The sequence below is a fragment of the Pinus tabuliformis genome, chromosome 4_2 (assembly GCF_031772625.1).
Source record: "Pinus tabuliformis cultivar Carrire ecotype Pingquan chromosome 4_2, CPIR1, whole genome shotgun sequence".
In the NCBI taxonomy this organism is placed as follows: domain Eukaryota; kingdom Viridiplantae; phylum Streptophyta; class Pinopsida; order Pinales; family Pinaceae; genus Pinus; species Pinus tabuliformis.
Window position 1 is genome coordinate 73,922,430 of NC_142304.1, and position 19,590 is coordinate 73,942,019.

The 19,590-nt window shown below is 34.3% G+C and overlaps 1 pseudogene; it reads left to right on the plus strand.

Moving 5' to 3' along the window:
• Window positions 1-15,955: 15,955 nt before the first annotated feature.
• Window positions 15,956-18,948, plus strand: LOC149168291 (pentatricopeptide repeat-containing protein At4g19191, mitochondrial pseudogene; annotated as a pseudogene).
• The last annotated feature ends 642 nt before the right edge of the window (window positions 18,949-19,590 follow it).

Consider the following 19,590-nt stretch of genomic DNA (forward strand, 5'->3'; position numbering starts at 1 on the left):
CTAGGTCAATTTCTTGACTAAGTTTTGCATTAATGTATTTTTCCTAGTGTTATTCATCATTCTGGAAAGTTCTATCAGGTTATGGGCAGAGGTATCGATACTAGCCCTAAAAAAGTGGCTCAGATTTTGGGTCGCATGCTTAGAACTGGGAAATCTAGACTGCAGTTGTTAGGAAGCAATGATATGCATGTGACTGGATGGGTCATAGTCATTGTCTTGCCTTGTTAAGCAAGTGAATGCGAGTCTATATCAATAAAAAGGCAAGTTAGCTCAAGGTTTTGGCACATAGAGTGGTTGTTTGGCTCATGTGGGTCCTATAGCTCCTGAGGAAGGTCAATAAGGTTTCATCTTGTTGACTCCATTTCATTAATGTGATCTAGGAGGTCAATTCATATCAAAGTAGCTCCTCCTATCATGTTTACCCTAACATGCCAATGAAACTGGGTAGATATGGGAGGGGTGGTTACATAATGGTATCAGAGCATGGTTCAAACACTTGGACAGTATAGGAAGAATTTGTTTCTCATGCATGCATGTCAGTTGTATATGTATTTGTTATGCATGCATTTTCCATAATGTATCATCCATCGTATATGTATTTTTTATGCATGGGATTGTCCATAACTACAAATAATGTATCACCCATAAATCATAATTAACCATATGTTCCACATAACCATGATCATCCATGGATCTATGTGTCTCAATCCTAGATCATTATCCATGTCATACACCTGCATAACTGGTTACATCCATTATCTAAATTCAATATTCTATGTTGATAGCATTATATTGTGCTTTTTTGTAGTTCATTACTTGGTTTTGCTGACCGTGAATTGGGTTGTTAGTTGAAAATTTAAATGTGTATAAAATGTTGCACACTAAATTTTTGAATAAATTCTGCAATAGTTGTAGTTCATTTTATGTAAGTTCTCTTTTATACAGTTTTGTTGCAAACTAATTGACAGAAGGTCTTAATGGTTGAAGCATTCAGGTTGCCATGAGTTTGATGAAATATCATATTAGCATAAATTTGGGTTTTCTTGTCCATGTACAGTTGTAGATGAAGTTTTCACACTAAGTGTTTGACAAAAGTGATAAATGAGATAGTAGAAATTTTATTGGTTGTTATTTTAAAGAATCACATCCCTGGGAATTCCTATTTTGTTCAACTCAACATCAAGGGGCATTCGTACCATATGACCATGTAAGCCCCACTTTGATTCCAAAAAACAGGTTTTCAGACTCCAATTCTCTAATATGGTCGATTTTGAAGATTTTTTGTTGCCTTATATGGACTGCCTATTGTTGGGTTTGGCAAAAAACAAAAAAAAACATCTTTGATTTACCTGGTGATCTATATTGATGACTCTAACCTAGTTCATGATATTTGAAATTGTTGTTTTAAAGCCTCAATGGTTGATACCTTGATAGTTTAAACAAATTTATGGCAACTTATTTTATGACCACTAAATGTTTTCCAAAAATCTCCAATGGATGTAGCTTACATGGTTGCAAACTATTTACAAAATTTCCCAAATTTTTTCAGTCATTCGTGTTCCTGAAGTGTTAGTAGAAATACATCAATGAAGATGGTTGATAATTTGACTTGTGTGTTAAGTTCAAATCGATAACTATTGGAATTACTGAGGAAAATGAAGTTATGTAATCTTAGATTCATGTTAGCTAATTGTTGTGAAATTTCCTTAAGGGATTACGACTATCAAGTGTTTGAAAAAATGCCTCAATGGTTGTACATTGCATGCTTGCAAATTATTTGTCATAATGCTTCAATGATTGTAGCTAATTACATTTATGAATTATCTGTAAAAATTTCTAAGTGAAATTAGGATTTGTATTTAAGGTGTTTCTAGAAATGTCTCAATGAATGTGTGTGATAATTCCATTGAGTTAAAATTCATGCTGATAAAGTGAAATTTGTGTAGGTGAATTGTTGTAATTTTAGCTTACATATGAATTCATAATTATTGGATACCACTCTTATAGAAGTTGAATTCTTTTGTTAAGTAAAGTATTCATAGGCATGCTATTTAGAATAAAATCAATTAGTCACTCTTGAACACATTTAATTGCAACAAAATTAACAATTAGCTTGTTGGAAATTGTGGTTTGTAAAGTTTATTCATCCCACTAAAGACTATTTCTTTTAAATAAGTTTTTTGAGTTTGAGAAGCAAGTATTATGGTTGTAAGTTTTGGATCTTGATGAAACCATGATCCTTGTAGCTTTGATGAGAGGTTTAAAATTTTCGTGGGTTAGTTAATAGAATTTATTGTGTAGCGTAAATGATACTAGTGAGAAAATATGGCCTTGCATTAACTTTTATGTCTAAAACAAAACAAAACAAAACTCAAAAAAATATCGCATTTTGAGTCTTAGTGTTCAATATTTCTTGATAATGTTGTTGGTTGGTAAGGTGGAACCTTACAAAAGAAAAAACATTTGAGCCATCTCCAAGTAGTAGTTCAAAAAATCAAGTACAGAAACAAGAACAACATTGCAGCCATTGTAGCATAAATGGACATGCACAAGCTGAGTGTTGGAATTTATATTTTTTATAGTGTTGTGGTATTAAAAGTCATGATCATCATAAGTGTCGAAATAGAAAAATGTTTAACCCTCACATACAAGTACATTGTGGTTGGATAGATGTAAATGGATAGCAAAAAGTCATTTTTATGTTTAAAGGGTTTTACATGGTCGTGTCTTCTACTGTCCAACAATAGCTCCCGTACAAATTTTATGAGTGAGTTGGACCTCAAAAAGTTCGTTGGAAATAAGAAGAGCTTAAACATGTTTAGGAAAAGGTTGTCAATTTATTGATTCAAATGAGCCATGAGTATTTTTTGTAATGGTTAATGGTAAACCAAAAACCACTTTCTACTTATAGATGCAAGTTTGTAGTCAATTGAAACCAGTTGATGTAATGGATGGTTCGTATTAAGCTGAAACCATTTCAAAATTATATTGTTTAACAATGAGACAAGGAAAACCCTGAGTATGATGTAATGGTTGAGGGTAATCCATAGAAAACTCATGAGAAGGTCAAGGGTAAGCTAAATAAATATTTGATATGAAGATGATGTAGTCTAGATGATTGACTCAAGATCCACAATTATCAAAGAAAGACGTAACACATATTAAGATAGAAATACAATGATAACTGAAGATGTAGATGAAGGCGAAGAAGACTAAAGAGGATGTGGTGTACAAAAGACTAAAGATGAAGAAAACTTAAGTATTCAAAAAGGGGTTGTATGAATGAATAATTCATATTTATAATATAATTAAATCATAATATTATATTAATGAAAGTAGACTATGTAACAAAAGTTTACATATAGATCAAAGACGAGAACAATGAGAGAAGTTAGTGATGAAGATCACATAAAATCAACTGAGAGATTGACATATATATTCATAGAGATATTGTGGAGATAGATAAGGAAATGGTTGAACCAATTAGCTATATTGGAAATCTTGTTAGGAGGACCTCAATGTTATATAACAAGGCCTCGTGTATTGTATTGATGTAAGTAAGATAGTGAAGTGATGTATGATTATTGTAAATCAGTACAATGTGATCATTAAGAGGATATTGCTTTTCTCAGTATGTGTAAGTTTCTATGTGTAAATGTTTGTTTATGGCTACTCTTATATGAACAACTCCATCCTCCAAGCCCATTAAATTTCTTCCTTCTTTAGTGCTTGTACATATTTCTATTTCATGATTTAAAAAAAAATGTTCGCGAGGATGAACATCATTATCTCATTATAGTTGATATTCACCAGCAAGAAATTTATCCTTGGTATATTTAATCTATCTATAGGATTTATCCCACATCCACCCAAGAAAACATATCCATTTTATTTATATGCACAATAACTTTGATATTGCATTGATGCGTTAGGCACATATGTTGACCAAGGGCTCTTGCATGACTTTGTTTGGATTTTGAAAGGGTACTTGGCATGTTTCTTAAAATTTGGTTGAATTATAGGTTAACTCCTAGATGCCTAGCTCGGGGTTGATTTAACTCACACCCTATCCATGCATCCATACATGTGTCCTTTAAATTGAAAACTGTCATTTATCTCAAGCAATGGACATACTATTTTTTTAATTTCACCTTCACCTCCTAAGACCATTATTGCCATTGACTTTGGCATAGAAGCTTTTGATTAATTTCATCTTTGTTTCCTGATACCACTCTTGATGTTATTTTTGGTGTTGAAACTTTTGATTGGATTTGGAGCCTTAAACTACATTTTATAAACTCACCTACTTGCTTGAGCACTTGGTCATATTTCTCAAACAACTGGTTTGAAGGCGCTTTGACTTTAGACAATTTAAATAGATTTGACATAATACTTTTCGTCTTGGGAAATTATGAAAGTTTCTGCAAAACATAACAAGTGGGAATAAGCTTTTGTTGAAAGGAAAAATGATGATTATGTTTAAATTAAAATATCAATAAACCATCATTTGGATTAGGATAAAATGCATGGGCTAAAGGTTGTCTTTGGAAAATTATGATTATGAAAATAAATGGAAGTAGGCTATGAATCTTGACTCAACAAGAATGTTAAATGAAAAGGACAAGGATGAACTCTAGAAACAAAATTGAACCAAGGATTGAAAGCTTGAGTTGACGAGGATTAGGCATGTCTTCACAAACATTGTGAAATATTGAAAAAAAAATGGTAAGGTAATCTTTAGTTACAATAGGAGAAACCCCCACCTTAGAGGTTTCTCCCATGTTATGCCTATCTCAATTTAGTAGTATGTTTCATTAGGGTGATAGATTATACAATAATTTGCATAATATATAGAAATAATGTTGAAGAGTAAAGTGCTTCTTACAAGAAAGAGATTTGAGGTTTTGAATGGCCACAATTATGGAATATGGGCACAATATATGGATAAATTGTTCAAGAGAAAAAGAAATCGACAATTTATAAAATTGAGGTTCCATATTTGAAGGATGACCAACAAAAAATTGTCATTGATAGAAACAAGGACAAGGTTGTGGGAGTCATAAGGACACACATCTATAAGGATATTGGATTTTATATAAGTAGGATTGATTGTCCAAATGCTATTTGGAAGAAAATAAATACTTTGTTTGATAGCGCAAATGAAAGTTAGGTTATGCAAATTGAGAAAGAGTTGATCTCTCTATATCCTCTCTCTTTTAAAAAAAATAAATTAAAGATTACTTGGCCCATGTGAAAGAAATTTAGTTGAAAATGGGTGACAGTGGAAATGGTTTTTCAAAGAAAGATGACCAACTCATAGAACTAATCTTAATGAATTCAAAGACACCCTATGTTGTGTTCTATTTGCCATTTAGTGCCGAATAGACTTCTAGAAAACATGATGGTAAGGATTTTACCTTTTATTCTTTATGTGGTTTATTATTTATGACACATTAAAAATTACTTAACTGAGGGAAACTTGAGGTCAAGCAACAAGCCCATTTGTTGAAGGGCTAAGATTGATAGAATCATAGAGAGGGAGATTTGCAATGCAATTAGGAGAAAGAATGTTATTACATTAGCTAGACTATTAACAAGAAGCATGGTGAGCAAACTTTGACTAATATAAGTGGAAAGAAGGCATGTTACTAGTGTTGTAATTGGAACATATTGAGAAGGCTTGTCAACATAAGCTCAGGACCTAGAGGAGAAATTGAAAAAGCTTCAGGGAGACATGTTAATTGTATGATCAATTGGCTTATAGCACTAACCTTTAGAATAAGGTAGATAACTACATGTTTTTTTGTTAGTTCTTCTTAGGCCTTGCATGCTTACACTTTTAAAGTGAATGGATAGTTGACTCTAGTTGCACCCATCATATGACTAAAGATGTTTCTCACTTTTATTCATTAAGTAAAGCTATATTTAAAACATAAATCTTTGTAGCAGATGATTACGCACTTATTATTTTTAGTTGTGGCAAGATTGAACATTAGGATGCTTTGATTATGCATCAAGTACTTAGTTTGAGTGTCAATTTGTTGCATGTGCCCTTAACTAACTCAAATTAGCAAGAAGGTAGAATTTTGGCAAAATCAGTTTGTTTTGAAAGATATGAATGACAACTTTGTTATTGTCATCATGGGTTTCCTTGACCCCAAGGGAAACATATACAAGTTATATTACGTTCCTAAGAAAGATTTAGGATCGACCACACTCATTGCTCAAACTAATGACCAAAGTAGAATTTGGCATAAACAACTCGAACATCCTAATTTTAGAAGCTTGAAACTAATGTTGACACATAACATGGTTACTATACTACCTAATGTTGTTTCCCTAATGGAGTGTGTGAAGGGTGTATGCTTGAAAAGGATCATCACACTACTTTTGAAGTAGTGAAGTATTGGAGAGAAAATGCTTCATTGAAACTTGTCCATAATGCCCCACGTTCCATGAAAAAACCATCACTATCTAGTGCATTATATGTTTTTACTCTCATTGATTACTTTTCTAGATATACTTGGGTAAATTTCTTGACCAATAAGAGCTTGTTGACAGGTGGAAATTTTCCTCTTGCAACTAGTGAGTATTTTCCCGATCAAAGTCCCAATTAGACTCTTTTTCATTTAAATGGTCATATACTCTCTGAAACAAAGGCTTGGTTGCTTGTGTTAACTAAAACTAAAATTAAACTAGGAAAAACTATGATTAATCTAATGAAAATATATGATATATTCTTATAATTTGCAAAATATCAACACAATCCATTGGTATGATATGTTTAGTTTAAACAACAGAAATAAAAGGATTTAAATGAACATAATACCACGTGAAATATCATGTGATTTAACATCCTAATTGGAATTTGAATCTAGAAAACCAAACAGATAAGGTTTTGAGAACTTTTATGCAAAAAATTCCAAAAATATATTTTCAGGTTTCATCCTATTCACACAATTTTTTTGGTATTTTCTGAAATATATATACACATGCATTACCTAAATCAAATTAATGATAACTTTTATCTCACAAACGAGAGCAATAAAATCATATCTTTGAATATCATATTCCAACAATCAAGCAACAATGAACAAATTAACAATTTTTCAACTCCTGATGATAAAAGGATGTAGACTGTACATTTAATCAAACATTCATTCAGAATTAAATAGCACACGTTATAGAGCAATACCAAAGGCATCCATTAAGTAATTAAAATGATGTCCTTACATAAATCTCATAGCTCACCACACATTAAAATTGAAAATGGTCTTCAAAAAAGTTGTTGCCTCAAAATTGATTCAAAAATACAAGTTCGTAGTCTTCACAATTTCTCAGCCCTTTTCACCAATGCAAAAAGGTCTACAAATACTGAAAAAAAAAATTAGATAAGTCTTGAAACAAGAAAATCAACCGATTTTCTGAAAGTGAATGCTTAATTCTAAATTAGAAATTTTATCCTTGTTCAATTGAAATTTTCCATAGAAGTAAGCAACCTTTCCTCATCTTCAAGATCTTCGTAGTTGAGACTGAGCAATAGGTGGGGTGCGTGAACTTCAATATGCTTTGCCCATTGTGAATATACTTGGGAAACTGTAGAGAAATGAATGGAAGGGAACAGATTAATGTTGATTTGGCACCTGACAATCAATCCTTGGACCTTTTTCTCTCTTTTCTGATACTTGATTTCAAATTTAGCAATTGTTGAAAATGCAACAAGATGATAGAGCTTAGTGAAAAGAAGTCGCCTTCACTAAGTGGGCCTGCAGGCTATTTTTGGTGCAAAGTCTATTTTTAGACATATGGATCATGGTTTATGAGTTGCAGGATGCTATTTGTGGATGATTGGTCATGTTGGTAAAAATAGATGGACTTCTATTTTTAGACATATGGGCGGAGTCTATTTTTAGACTGTCAGGCTAAAAATAGAACAGTCGAATATTATTAGCTCTTAATAATATTTGGACTATAAACATTATCTTATCCTCTTGGAGCACTTCAGTTCGAGCTACGGATGTGGCACATGCAACTGTTAGAAGGAAATACGCTTTTCTTATGGGTTAGTTGAGCTATTGCATGATGGACTTCAGTTAAACTCAAGTGATTGAGTTTGGTGGAGTTGATTGAGGAGTTGATGGAGTTGTGTTCAGTTTGACTTAGTTGAACTAGTTGTATTTATTCTAACTGCAGAATACACTAGTGATGAGTGATGTGAATTAATTATTAATTAATTCACTAATTATTAAATCATAAATTAACTAAAGAATACATCAGTTAACTCAGTGCATGGACAGTTTAGTGGAGAAAAGTGTTAGAGGTGAGTGAAAGGGCAAGACAACTATCAGTTGTGACTATAGTTGTGCATGAGATTTGCAAAATCAATGGATTGAGTATTGCCAATGAGGATTGCATGGTTCAGCCAAGGGAAATACAAGTTTGGATCAGCCATTCTCATCTATTCTCATGCAGGATTGCGTAGTGGAGACAGGCAAGCAGCGGAGGAGATTTGAACCTGTGATTGATTCAGATCTGAGCTAGTTTGAGTGTAGCAGGTGGAGATAGTACTGAGTACTTGTGAGGAGTATTGTACTATGTATTGTTACATGTTCTCAATCAATATAATATACAAATAGTTGGGGGTTTTCAGCTGTATGCTTTCCCCAATACATACTGTCTTGATATGTGTGATTGATGTTTCAATGTGCGCATGCGATTGTTTTTTATTCCGCAAATTGATGATAAACGTAGAGGAGGTTATGTATTATGCATGCATTTCGAAAATATTGTATAATTAGGATAATCTCTGTGAATAAGTGTTTTATTATTCAAATTTTCTACAGCCATAAACTAGATTTGTTCAAAAGGAAGTTGTAGGAATTTATGGAAAGTTTGTTGTTTCCATACTTTAATCCTTTTGGTTTCTACCTGGTCCTTGGTAACAAGATCTTTTGTTGGCTATTTTAATTCTCCTGGAACAATTTCCTTCAGTGGCTTGGAACCTGGCAAGTCGAATTCTTCTATGAAGTTTGTCCCTTTCTCCCATATTGTCAGACATTGTCCTTGTGTTGTTTGTATCCATGTTCTGATTTCTTTGGCTTCATCTTCCCTATGGATCGAGGATGCAAACATTAATCTCTTATCTGTATTTGAAACTTTTGGAATCTCATTAGATTGAAATTCCTTTTCCTAGTCAAGAATAGATAGAAATTTGTTTTTGATAGATTTGTCTTCTTCAATTAATGAATCAATCCTTTCATTTGAGTCTGTAATTTATTGTAGAATTTTCTTGTAGATTCAAACTACAGATTGTAATATGCCAAAACAATTGACTTAAATCTACTCTACTCGTCAACGGAAACAAAAATTGATCGATGAAATCATGAAGCAGAAAAGGAAGAATTTCAATCAAACACAACACAATAATTTTCTAGGGAAATCCATAGCTAAAAACCCCTGTTATTTATATATTGCATTAATAAGAAGATCTGAGAAGAAAATACAATTCTTTTTCAACCCGAACAATCTATGCACAAGTACAAATCTATCTCAATGCTTCACAAACCAGCTCAAGCTAATACTTAGCCAAATCTATTGCCTGCCAAGGTCCTATTTCCTTGCAAAGTTTCCTATGGAATTAGCCCATATTTAGTTGGGAAACTCCTCATCCATAACTGTGCAATCCATCCATAGGCCTTCCTTTGATTGCATGCATCACTTGTTTAATTTAGATGATTTTACAACTTATAGTACACTGTCCCTAAACTCCAATCTCAACTGGGTCTTTCTCAGAACATATGGATGAGTTATTTATGAGTGAATTATCAATCGTCTCATTGATCACTGCATGTGAATGAAATCCAAATTAATTCATGTGACCTCTCACTAGTTCCTCCATCAGTTAGAACTAGTTTAACTAAATTTAACTCTGTTAAACTAAATTAAATAATTACAACTCAATAATAACTCAACTTGAGCCCCTAAAATTTAGGGATCACTCGACATGACTCTAGATAGACTCCCAACTTAAATTTACTGAGCCAACTAAGTCAACTTAACTTAGTTAATTGTTACAAGTTGCTATGAGAATTAGAATTAGAATTTAATTACTAATTTATTCAAGGACAAATTAAATTAGGATTTTTTTTCTTGTTGCATTTTTTCAACATTTCTTGATAAAATCTTGAGATTTTATCCATATTTCTATAGACATTTGATTGATTTTTCCTTAAAATTAGACAAATTTGTAAAGTTTGCTCTCTAAAAACTCCCAGAATTTGTGTTTCTTCTTGGTTCTGATTAAGTTGACTCTGAAGAGATTCAATTTTCTCTTTTAAAGTTGTGATCATAATCTCATAATTACTTTCAACTTCTTCCTTCCAAATGTGGGTTTGATCTTCATGTATTTTTCTTAATTCCTGAATGTGTTGTTCATGTTTTGAATTTACCACTTTCAATTCTTTCTGAAAATGCTTATGTAGATTTTCCTTTCTATAGTGAATCCTTGAATTAGAGTTGCAGAATACTTCTGCCAATTTTCTTCATTAAACAATTCACTTTTCTCCAATTTTTTCTCTAAAAAATTAATTTTTTGCAGACTATTATCATATAAGGTTGCAAGCTCATTCAAATGATATTGGTTGTAATTAACAAAATCTCCTAAGGCCTGAGAGGATTCTTGGGATTTTTCTTTCACATCTCCTTGATCATGCTAGCTAAATTCAAACACAACCTCTAAAGAATCATGTTTTATTTTCTTTATTCTTCTTACCACTAATTTAGTTTGAGAATTAAAATAATATTCTGTCATAGAAGGAATTGTATCTAGAATTGCCTCTAGCCCATAAACTGGTTTGAATAGAAATGATTGTCAAGGAATCTTGGTAGAAATGGGTGTTATTGTGGCCTTAGGAGATGTAGTTGAAATAGTATCTATCTTTTTATGAGATTCTATTGTCTCCTGATTCTTCTTGGTGGCGGTTTCACCAAATATTTTCTTCTCTTTCTTCTCATTCACTTCCATTTCTTCGCATGTTGTAGTTTTTGGTTTCTTCTACTCTATCTCCTCAGGGAAATTAATCATATTAATTTCTTGTTCAGTTGTTCTTTCCTTTTCTATTGTTTTTGTTGTTACGCACTTTCTTGCTTCTTTTTCAGAATTTCCATCGATGTGACCTCTGCTTCCTTACTTGTGACAACAACATCTTCTACTTTTTCAACCTTTTGTACCTTTTGAGAGATAATAAAAGGATTTGAATTGATTTGGTTGAAATTAAATTGAAAGAATTCAAAAGCTTTTAATTCTTCAAAAGAAATGTTGAGACAGAGACCTTTTTCTTTTTCTTTTAAGAAATTTTTAAACAAATTTTCTCTAAACTTTTGTAGTTGGTCGCTTGTTTCAATGCCTAATAGTTTTCCTATTTCAATATCCTACTGGAACTAATCAATATCTATGAAAATCTTATCAAAGGGAGGCTCGTGATGAGTGAATATTTTTATATAGCTGATTGTTATATAATGACTGCTAATAATCCTATTAGGATCATAGTCATAATGAGGTAGAGAATATAACCAAACTTCTTGAAGCTCTTCGACTTCCTTAAATCCATGTCCATTGTCCCTGATATTTATGTCACCGAACTTGATTGGAAAACCAGGCTAAATTTTCTTCTGCAATTTACTTGAATTTTTAGCTTCACAATTTAAAACAACTTGATTTGCATCTTCTCTAAGGGAAATCCTTTCAGGGATATAACGGGTAAAAGGTGAGGACCAACCTCACTTCCAAAAACTCTCATATAGGAAAATAACTCGTACACAAACCAATGACCAATGGACTCTAAGCCTTCTTTCAGATTTTGACTAATTCTGGGAGGTGTTTTTCCAAATAGGATTTCATAGAAAGTAATCAAGACAAAATGGAAAATATCATAAAAATGAAATTTAAAATTTGACTTCCACGGGATAGGAGCATAATTTTGGATGGGTAGTTGCTAATCAAATGGGTAGTTCCATTTCATGAGTGGGAATGGAACTGAGGCAATGACAACATCTATCAGATAGGAAGACATATAGAAAATGTGTTTCTATCTAGGGGGAGATGCTAATGACAACTTTAAAGAGTCGACGATATTCTGTGACAAAATATCTACCCAATTTAGATGTTTCCCCTCATTTAAAATGTTATGGATTATTGGAATCCATTTGATTTAGAGTGCTCAAGATTTTGTTCCCCATATAATCAGGTTAATTTTGATAAGAAATCTTATGGGTTTCTTAAAAATAGTTATGGGATAATCTTTGTTTGCTTTGAGCTTGAAACCTTCATCTTCTTTCCTTAACCAGTCTTCAATCACTATGTCATAATTCTATCCACATTTCTTGAAGACAGTGCTTTGAAAATTCTTAAGGAAATCAACATTAAGATGGATTTTTGAGGGATTGAGCTTATAGATGGCCAATAGGACTTCAATTTCCCATTAGGCTATGAAAGTTTTGTGATGGTTTAATATTGGTCTAGTTGAAATATCAACATGAGAGAAAATCCATGAAACCGTGTCATAATAAGGAAAAATTCTAGCCCTAGTTGCTACTTTGTGTAACTTTGTTGCTCTCATTGTTTCAAATTGATTGTTCCTTGTTTGGGAAGATCTTATGTTGCTTAGCCATCCTTTTTCTTGAAAGAAATAAAAAAATTCCTCCCATCTCATCATACCTGCTTTTTGTGTCTTGTAAGTTGAGTCTGAGATGAGGAATGGATTGAAGCTTCCCTCCTCCGATTGTGGATTCTCCCTTTCTTTAATTTTTACCCTAATATGCTCCATTGTTGTTTTGATGCTAGATATTTTCCTTTTTTCCCCATTCTATGACTTGTGAAGAAAAAATAGAGCATGTATCAAATTCTCTTATTTAAAATTTGAAATTGAATTAAGAATTACGTATAATATCATCCTTCTTACACAAAATTTCTGTAACTGATATCATATTTTCTCAATTCAAATTTTTCTTTGAACCATGCTTAAGAAAACTACATGTAGGTGAAATAATCTAAGAAATTATGAATTTTGATCAGAAATCCGAGAAAGGTGTGAATTAATTTGTTCATTAATTTTCCATAGAGAAATCCAACTGTTTCTTTTTGTGAACCGAGAAAGGATTTGAGAAATTTATTGTTGATTTAACAGACAAATCAATTAAACGTGAAACAAAAGAATTTCAAAATCTATTTCAAAAAGCAAACTACATGCAAATCAAAATTTATTTTTTTATTCGGATTGTCGTACAATCAAGAAGTTAGATGGTCGGGGGGTTTTTGTTTATTGTTGATTTATTTCATCCCGACACCGACTACGCAATAGTCGCGTTTTGCTTTTAAGTCGGGTAGTCAGATGGTCGGGCAATTGGGTGTAGTATTTACAAAGACTTTTGTAGTCGGCCCAACCTACTAGTCAAGAGGTCGGACAGTCTAGTGGTCAGATGGTCGGGTATTTTCATAGTTTTATTTAAAAAGACTTTTAGATATCTAACCTCTGACCTAAAGCTTTTATTAAAAAAAATTGTTTTTGTTTTTTTTTTTTATATGAAAAATAATAAAATTTGTTTAGGGCCTTTTGTTTTTTACTTATTATTTATTTTTCTAAAGAAGTTTGTTGTAAAGTTGACAACAAAGCCATGTCTTTAAAAAGTTCGGGGAATTTATGGCATTAGCTTAATATCAATTCAATCAACATGTGCAAGTTTTAAGATTGGATAATGGAGGAGAATATGTAGGAAAGGATTTGAAAGATACTAGTCACATAAAGATATCTCTTGGTAGAGTTTTGTACCTTACACACAAATCATACTTGGGTAGAAATGGCACTTTGTTTGGTTTGGGCCAAAGGTTTGTTGATTTAGTTCTAGGTAGAAGCTATCTAATTCAAACCACTTGTTGAATTTGATTTAGACTAATGGGATGTGACTTTAGTTGAGAAATGAAGTAAGAGAAAACCCTCAATCAAATGTCTTACAACTTTTGGATGCATATCATGGGTTCACATTTTGGATGATAGAAAAAAGACGCTGGATGTGAAGAGCTATGCTTGTATAATGATGATTGATAAATAAACTACCATGGATATTCCACTGGAAAGTTCATCACAATAGATCTAATAAAATAAATTTAAATTCCCTTAGATTCCAGATTTGTTGATTACTAATTTTCTTCTTATACATGAAATAGATAAAATGAAGCCCCAAGGATTAGCTCAGCGTGTCGAGTCCCCGTTGTTAAGTACCTTGTCGATCGGGAGGCCACAGGGTCAATTCTCCTCGACGCCCTTGGGGTTAGGCCCTGCTAGTCTGGTCGATGGGCTTTAAAAGATTCCCTTCGGGGTTGATTTGCCCAGATTTTTCCAAAGGAAAAAATGAAATAGATAAAATGAGAAAATAGAAACCAAAAAAACAATCACACACCATCCGCAATGAATACAAATATTTTCTCCAAGAAACCCTTATGGGAGAAAACCCACTAAAAGGTGAGGTTTCTTTGCTCTCTTTTCTTTGGTATGAAAATAATGCAAGTAGAAAGGAGAATGCATTCTCTATGGAATTTTGTGAGACCTATGAACTATTAGGCTACTACAAAACATTAACCCCCTATGTTATGCTCTTTAACTCCCACTTCCAATTACTTTACTCTACTACGGAACTAGATACAAAACCATAGAACTGGAACCTCTACTCCTAGTGGCACGAAATAGCTAACTGGGGATCATGTTTGTCTCCTTTAACTCTCAACTAGAGTTACAAATTTAAACATTCTAGAGTGTTCTCCATGGTACACACGTAGTTAGTCCATTTTGCATGAGTAATAAGGGTTGATGTGGCATCCTTTTGAACCATCGCGGTCAAACTTGAAGGTCAACTTCCAAGAGGCATAAATTTTGCATATGAACCCAACTCGACGTCTTTCTTGCACCGCTGGAAATGTATCTGAGTGCGGAACAACGTCACGGGGACTTGAACTAAAGTGAGAAAGTTTTGAAACCATAAACCATCATTTAATGCCTCAAAATGGGTCCATCAAGTTTTATACCTCAATTCTCCAAACTAGGATCTACAAGTAAAAGTAACCCTACAAGCTAATTCCCCCAATTTTTCCATTCTGAAAGCATTGAAATAGATGGCAAATATTATAATGATCCAATTTGAATCTACTGGCTACTCTAAATAGTTAAAGGTTTATAGATAGTTTGACCATGTCAAATAGGGAATTATTTGTAGAAGAAATGTCTTTGATTAAGTATCATTATGTGTAGGATAGTGTGCCTTGTGATTAGGCCCGCCCCTCCCAGCGTGACCCTCTTGTTTTGTTGGGTAAGTAGTTTCTAGGTATTGTCTAATCATGAATGGGTACTTGCATCTGGGCTTGATGTCCTCTCGGATGGCGTGTACCGATGGTAATGAAGGGCAAGGTGTCTTGGGTATGGGAAGAAGGTTCTATCTCTTTATTAAACTCCTCTTCTAATTTGTTACATAGTGATACTTTGACCATTCTATAGAATTCTAGAACCACTCGCTATTACACTAAATCATTAACTATTTTTTATAGATTGACTTACCATCAATCTTCCATAATAAAATCTACCACAAATTTTAAAACCCATGTTCAATGCAATATTAGTGATCTTGATAAAAAGCTCCTCCAACCAAGGAAATTGTTTTCTCATATGGGAAACCAAGAAAATTGATAAGAAGATTTAGACTTGAAGTTCACTTGTTACTTATTATGTATTTTGTAGATAAAATTAACAATTTTTTCGGTTTGAATCTCAAAGCATGCATCCTTAACCAAGTTAAACTAATAAATTATATATGGACATCAAATGCAATATTCAATACTTAACCTAATAAAACTAAAAAATTTAAAAGGTAGAAAACTCAAATCACGTATCTACTCAGTAGCTCACCAAAATCAACTTGTACGGTGATGTTAATAATAAAAACTGTTCTCCTTCCCCTCCGAAGGACCAAGCTTTAATATTTGTACACTTTCCCGCTCGTCTCAGTTTTTCCTGCTGTGCTATACTCCACTGTAAGAGTTACGTATATGCCAAAGAGAGTTGGACGAAGTGGGAATGGCGATGGATGGATTCCAGCTTTATGCGGTTTACAGTATGCTATTGTACGTTATCCATCATAATTCACAGTATAACACATCCAATTTTGGCGATGGCAGCCATGTTTTATTGGTTAACTCAATCCCATTACAAATTTAAAAAGTTTAAATTTACTCATTTTCATATACCATTTTTGGTGGAGGCTGTGCCCTTCCACCGGAGCACCTCTACTACTGCTATTGTACAAAAACCAGACTTGGAAACGCCAATGATTGAAATTAACAGTCTCAGAGTTGCCAATCAACATGGCCGGAGCAATTGGGTTAATAATAACACTTATAATCCTTCCGATACCTTACAATCCTGCACTAGCATGAAGCAATTGAAAGAAGCTCATGCCCACATACTCATCAGTGGACTTGGGCCGAATATCTCTTTAGCAGGCAAGCTTGTGAGCATGTATGCGGTATTTGGCAGTCTGGATAATGCACGCCAAGTGTTTGATAAAATATGCGAAAGGGATGTTTTCTTATGGAATCTAATGATTAAAGAGTATGCAAGGAAATGGTTGGGTAAGGAAGTCCTTGGCCTTTGCTCTCAAATGCTGGAGAGCAATATACAGCCGGACAATTTCACCTTTCCCACTGTGCTCAAGGCATGCGCCAGCCTTCTGTCCCTACAAGAGGCCAAGGGGATTCATTATCAAATAGTGAAGTATGGGTTGCAATCAGATTTGTTTGTGGGAGCTTCTCTTATAGAATGCCCATCAAGTGTTTGATAAAATGTATATAAGGGATGTGGTTTCTTGGACTGCTATGATCGCCGGGTATGTTCAGAATGGACATGCCAACGAGGCGTTGTTATTGTTTCGTGAAATGCGGTGGACAGATGTGCAACCAAATTCAGTCACAGTTGGAAACGTGGTTGTAGCATGTGCCCAATTACTGGGTATGCAAGAAGGCCAGCAGGTACATGATTTTATAATTAAAAGCGGCTATGAGTTGGATGTCCCTGTAGGGAATTCACTTGTAGCAATGTATACCAAATGTGGTAGTATAGATGATGCACGCCAGGTCTTTGATAAAATTTCTAGACGGGATATTGTTTCATGGACATCAATGATTACAGCATATGTGCAGAATGGGCATCCTAGAGAGGCATTGAATCTCTACGATCAAATGCAACTGGCAGGTGTAAAGCCGGACCAAGTCAGTATCGTTAGAGTGCTGTCAGCATGTGCTGATTTAGGAGCTCAACAAGAAGGGCAGTGGATCCATGACTACATACTTGGGACTGGACTTGAATCGGATGATTCTGTGGGTAATTCACTTATTAGTATGTATGCAAAGTGTGGCAATATGGAGGGTGCCCGACAAGTGTTTGATAAAATGTCTAAAAGAGATGTGATTTCATGGAATGCAATCAATCGTATGCAACTTTCTGATGTGAAACCCAGCTTGCCCACCTTTTTAAGCATGCTTTCAGCATGTTCCGATCTGAGTGATCTTCTTCTAGGTAAATGGATCCATGTTTACACAATTAGAAGTGGATTTGAAATACACGTATCTGTTGCAAATTCTCTTATAGTTATGTATGCCAAATGTGGGAGTGTAGAAAGTGCTCGCCAGTTGTTTGATATGATGCCTGAAAGAGATGTTATCTCCTGGAATTCCATGATTGCTGTTTATGTCCAGAATGGGCAAGCAAACGAAGCTCTAACACTTTTTCATCAAATGCAAGTGACAGATGTAAAACCCAACCTGGTTACTATGGTGAGTGTGCTTCCCGCGTGTGCTGCTATAGCAGCTTTGGAGCAAGGTAAATGGATCCATGATTATATTGTTAGAAGTGGATTCGAATTAGATGTTTCTATTGGGACTGCACTGATAGATATGTATGCCAAGTGTGGAAACATTGTAATTGCAAGACAATTATTTGATAAAATCCCTGAAAGGGATGTGGTCTCGTGGAATGCAATGATTTCTGCATATGGAATGCATGGACATGGTGAGGATGCCCGTGAACTTTTTAAACAAATGCGACAAGCAGGAATGCAGCCAAATGAGATCACCTTTGTCTGTGTTTTGTCAGCGTGTAGCCATGCAGGCTTTGTGCATGAAGGCTGGAAGTACTTTGACTGCATGATTCAATATTATGGCATATTGCCTACGATGAAGCATTATACATGCATGGTTGATCTCCTTGGCCGTGCTGGATGTCTAGCTGAGGCTGAGTATCTTATTGAAAAGATGCCATTAGAACCAGATGCTGGTGTATGGGGAGCCTTGCTTTGAGCCTGCAGAATTCATGGTAATATTGAATTAGCAGAGCGTGTGGCAGAGCGCCTCTTTTACTTAGACCCTAAGAATGATGGATATTACATATTGCTGTCAAACATGTATGCTACAGCTGGACGTTGGGATGATGTGGTAAAAGTGAGAACATTGATGATTGACAGGGGTTTGAAAAAGACGCCAGGATACAGTCTAATTGAGGTAAATAAGAGTGTTCATACATTTCTTGTGGGAGACAGATCACATCCTCAATCGAGGGAAATTTATGCCACATTGTACATCTTGGCAGGGAAGATGAAGGAAGCTGGGTATGTACCTAACAATTTCTTTGTACCGCAAGACGAGGAGGAAGTGAAGGAACAGATGCTTAGAAGTCACAGCTAGAAGACTAGCCATTGCATTTGGACTTTATTAACATGGAACCCAGTAGCCTAGAAGGATCATTGAGAATAAACGTGTATGTGGTGGTTGTCACAGTGCTACTGAATTCATCTCCAAGATTGTCAAGCAAGAAGCTTTTTTAAGTGATGTGAATCCATTTGTTAGCCAGTGATTGTCATGGTGCTCTTAAATTCATCTCTGATTGTTAAGCAAAAATTGTTGTCAGGGATATAAATGAGAGTGTTCATACATTCCTTGTGGGAGATAGATCACATCCAAAATGTAGGGAAATTTACGCAGCATTGGACATCTTGGCTGGGAAGATGAAGTACGATGCCACGCGAGGGGGAAGTGAAGGACCACATGCCTAACAGTCATATCCATAGGATTGGCCATTTAGTTTGGATTCATTAACGCAGAACCCACTAACCCTATTAGGATCATTAAGAACCTACGTGTATTAGGTGATTTGCTTAGAGCTATAAGGTTTATCTCCAAGATTGTGAATTAAAAATTTATTGTGATGGATGCAAGGATGGATTTATTCTTCTGGTGATTATCGCTGATCCCGATTAGGATGGGCAACGAGGAGATTCATCATTACACTTGGACTTATTAACATAGCACCAGGTAGCCCTAGTAGGATCAGTGAGAACCTATTTGTATTTAGTGACAGTCACAAAGCGATTGAGTTCATCTCCAAGATTGTCAGGCAAGGAATTTTTGTGAGGGATGTAACATTCAAGGATGGATTCTTTTCTTGCAGTGAATATTGGCCTAATTAAGATGTTTGATGGTTAATGTTGTATCAATTT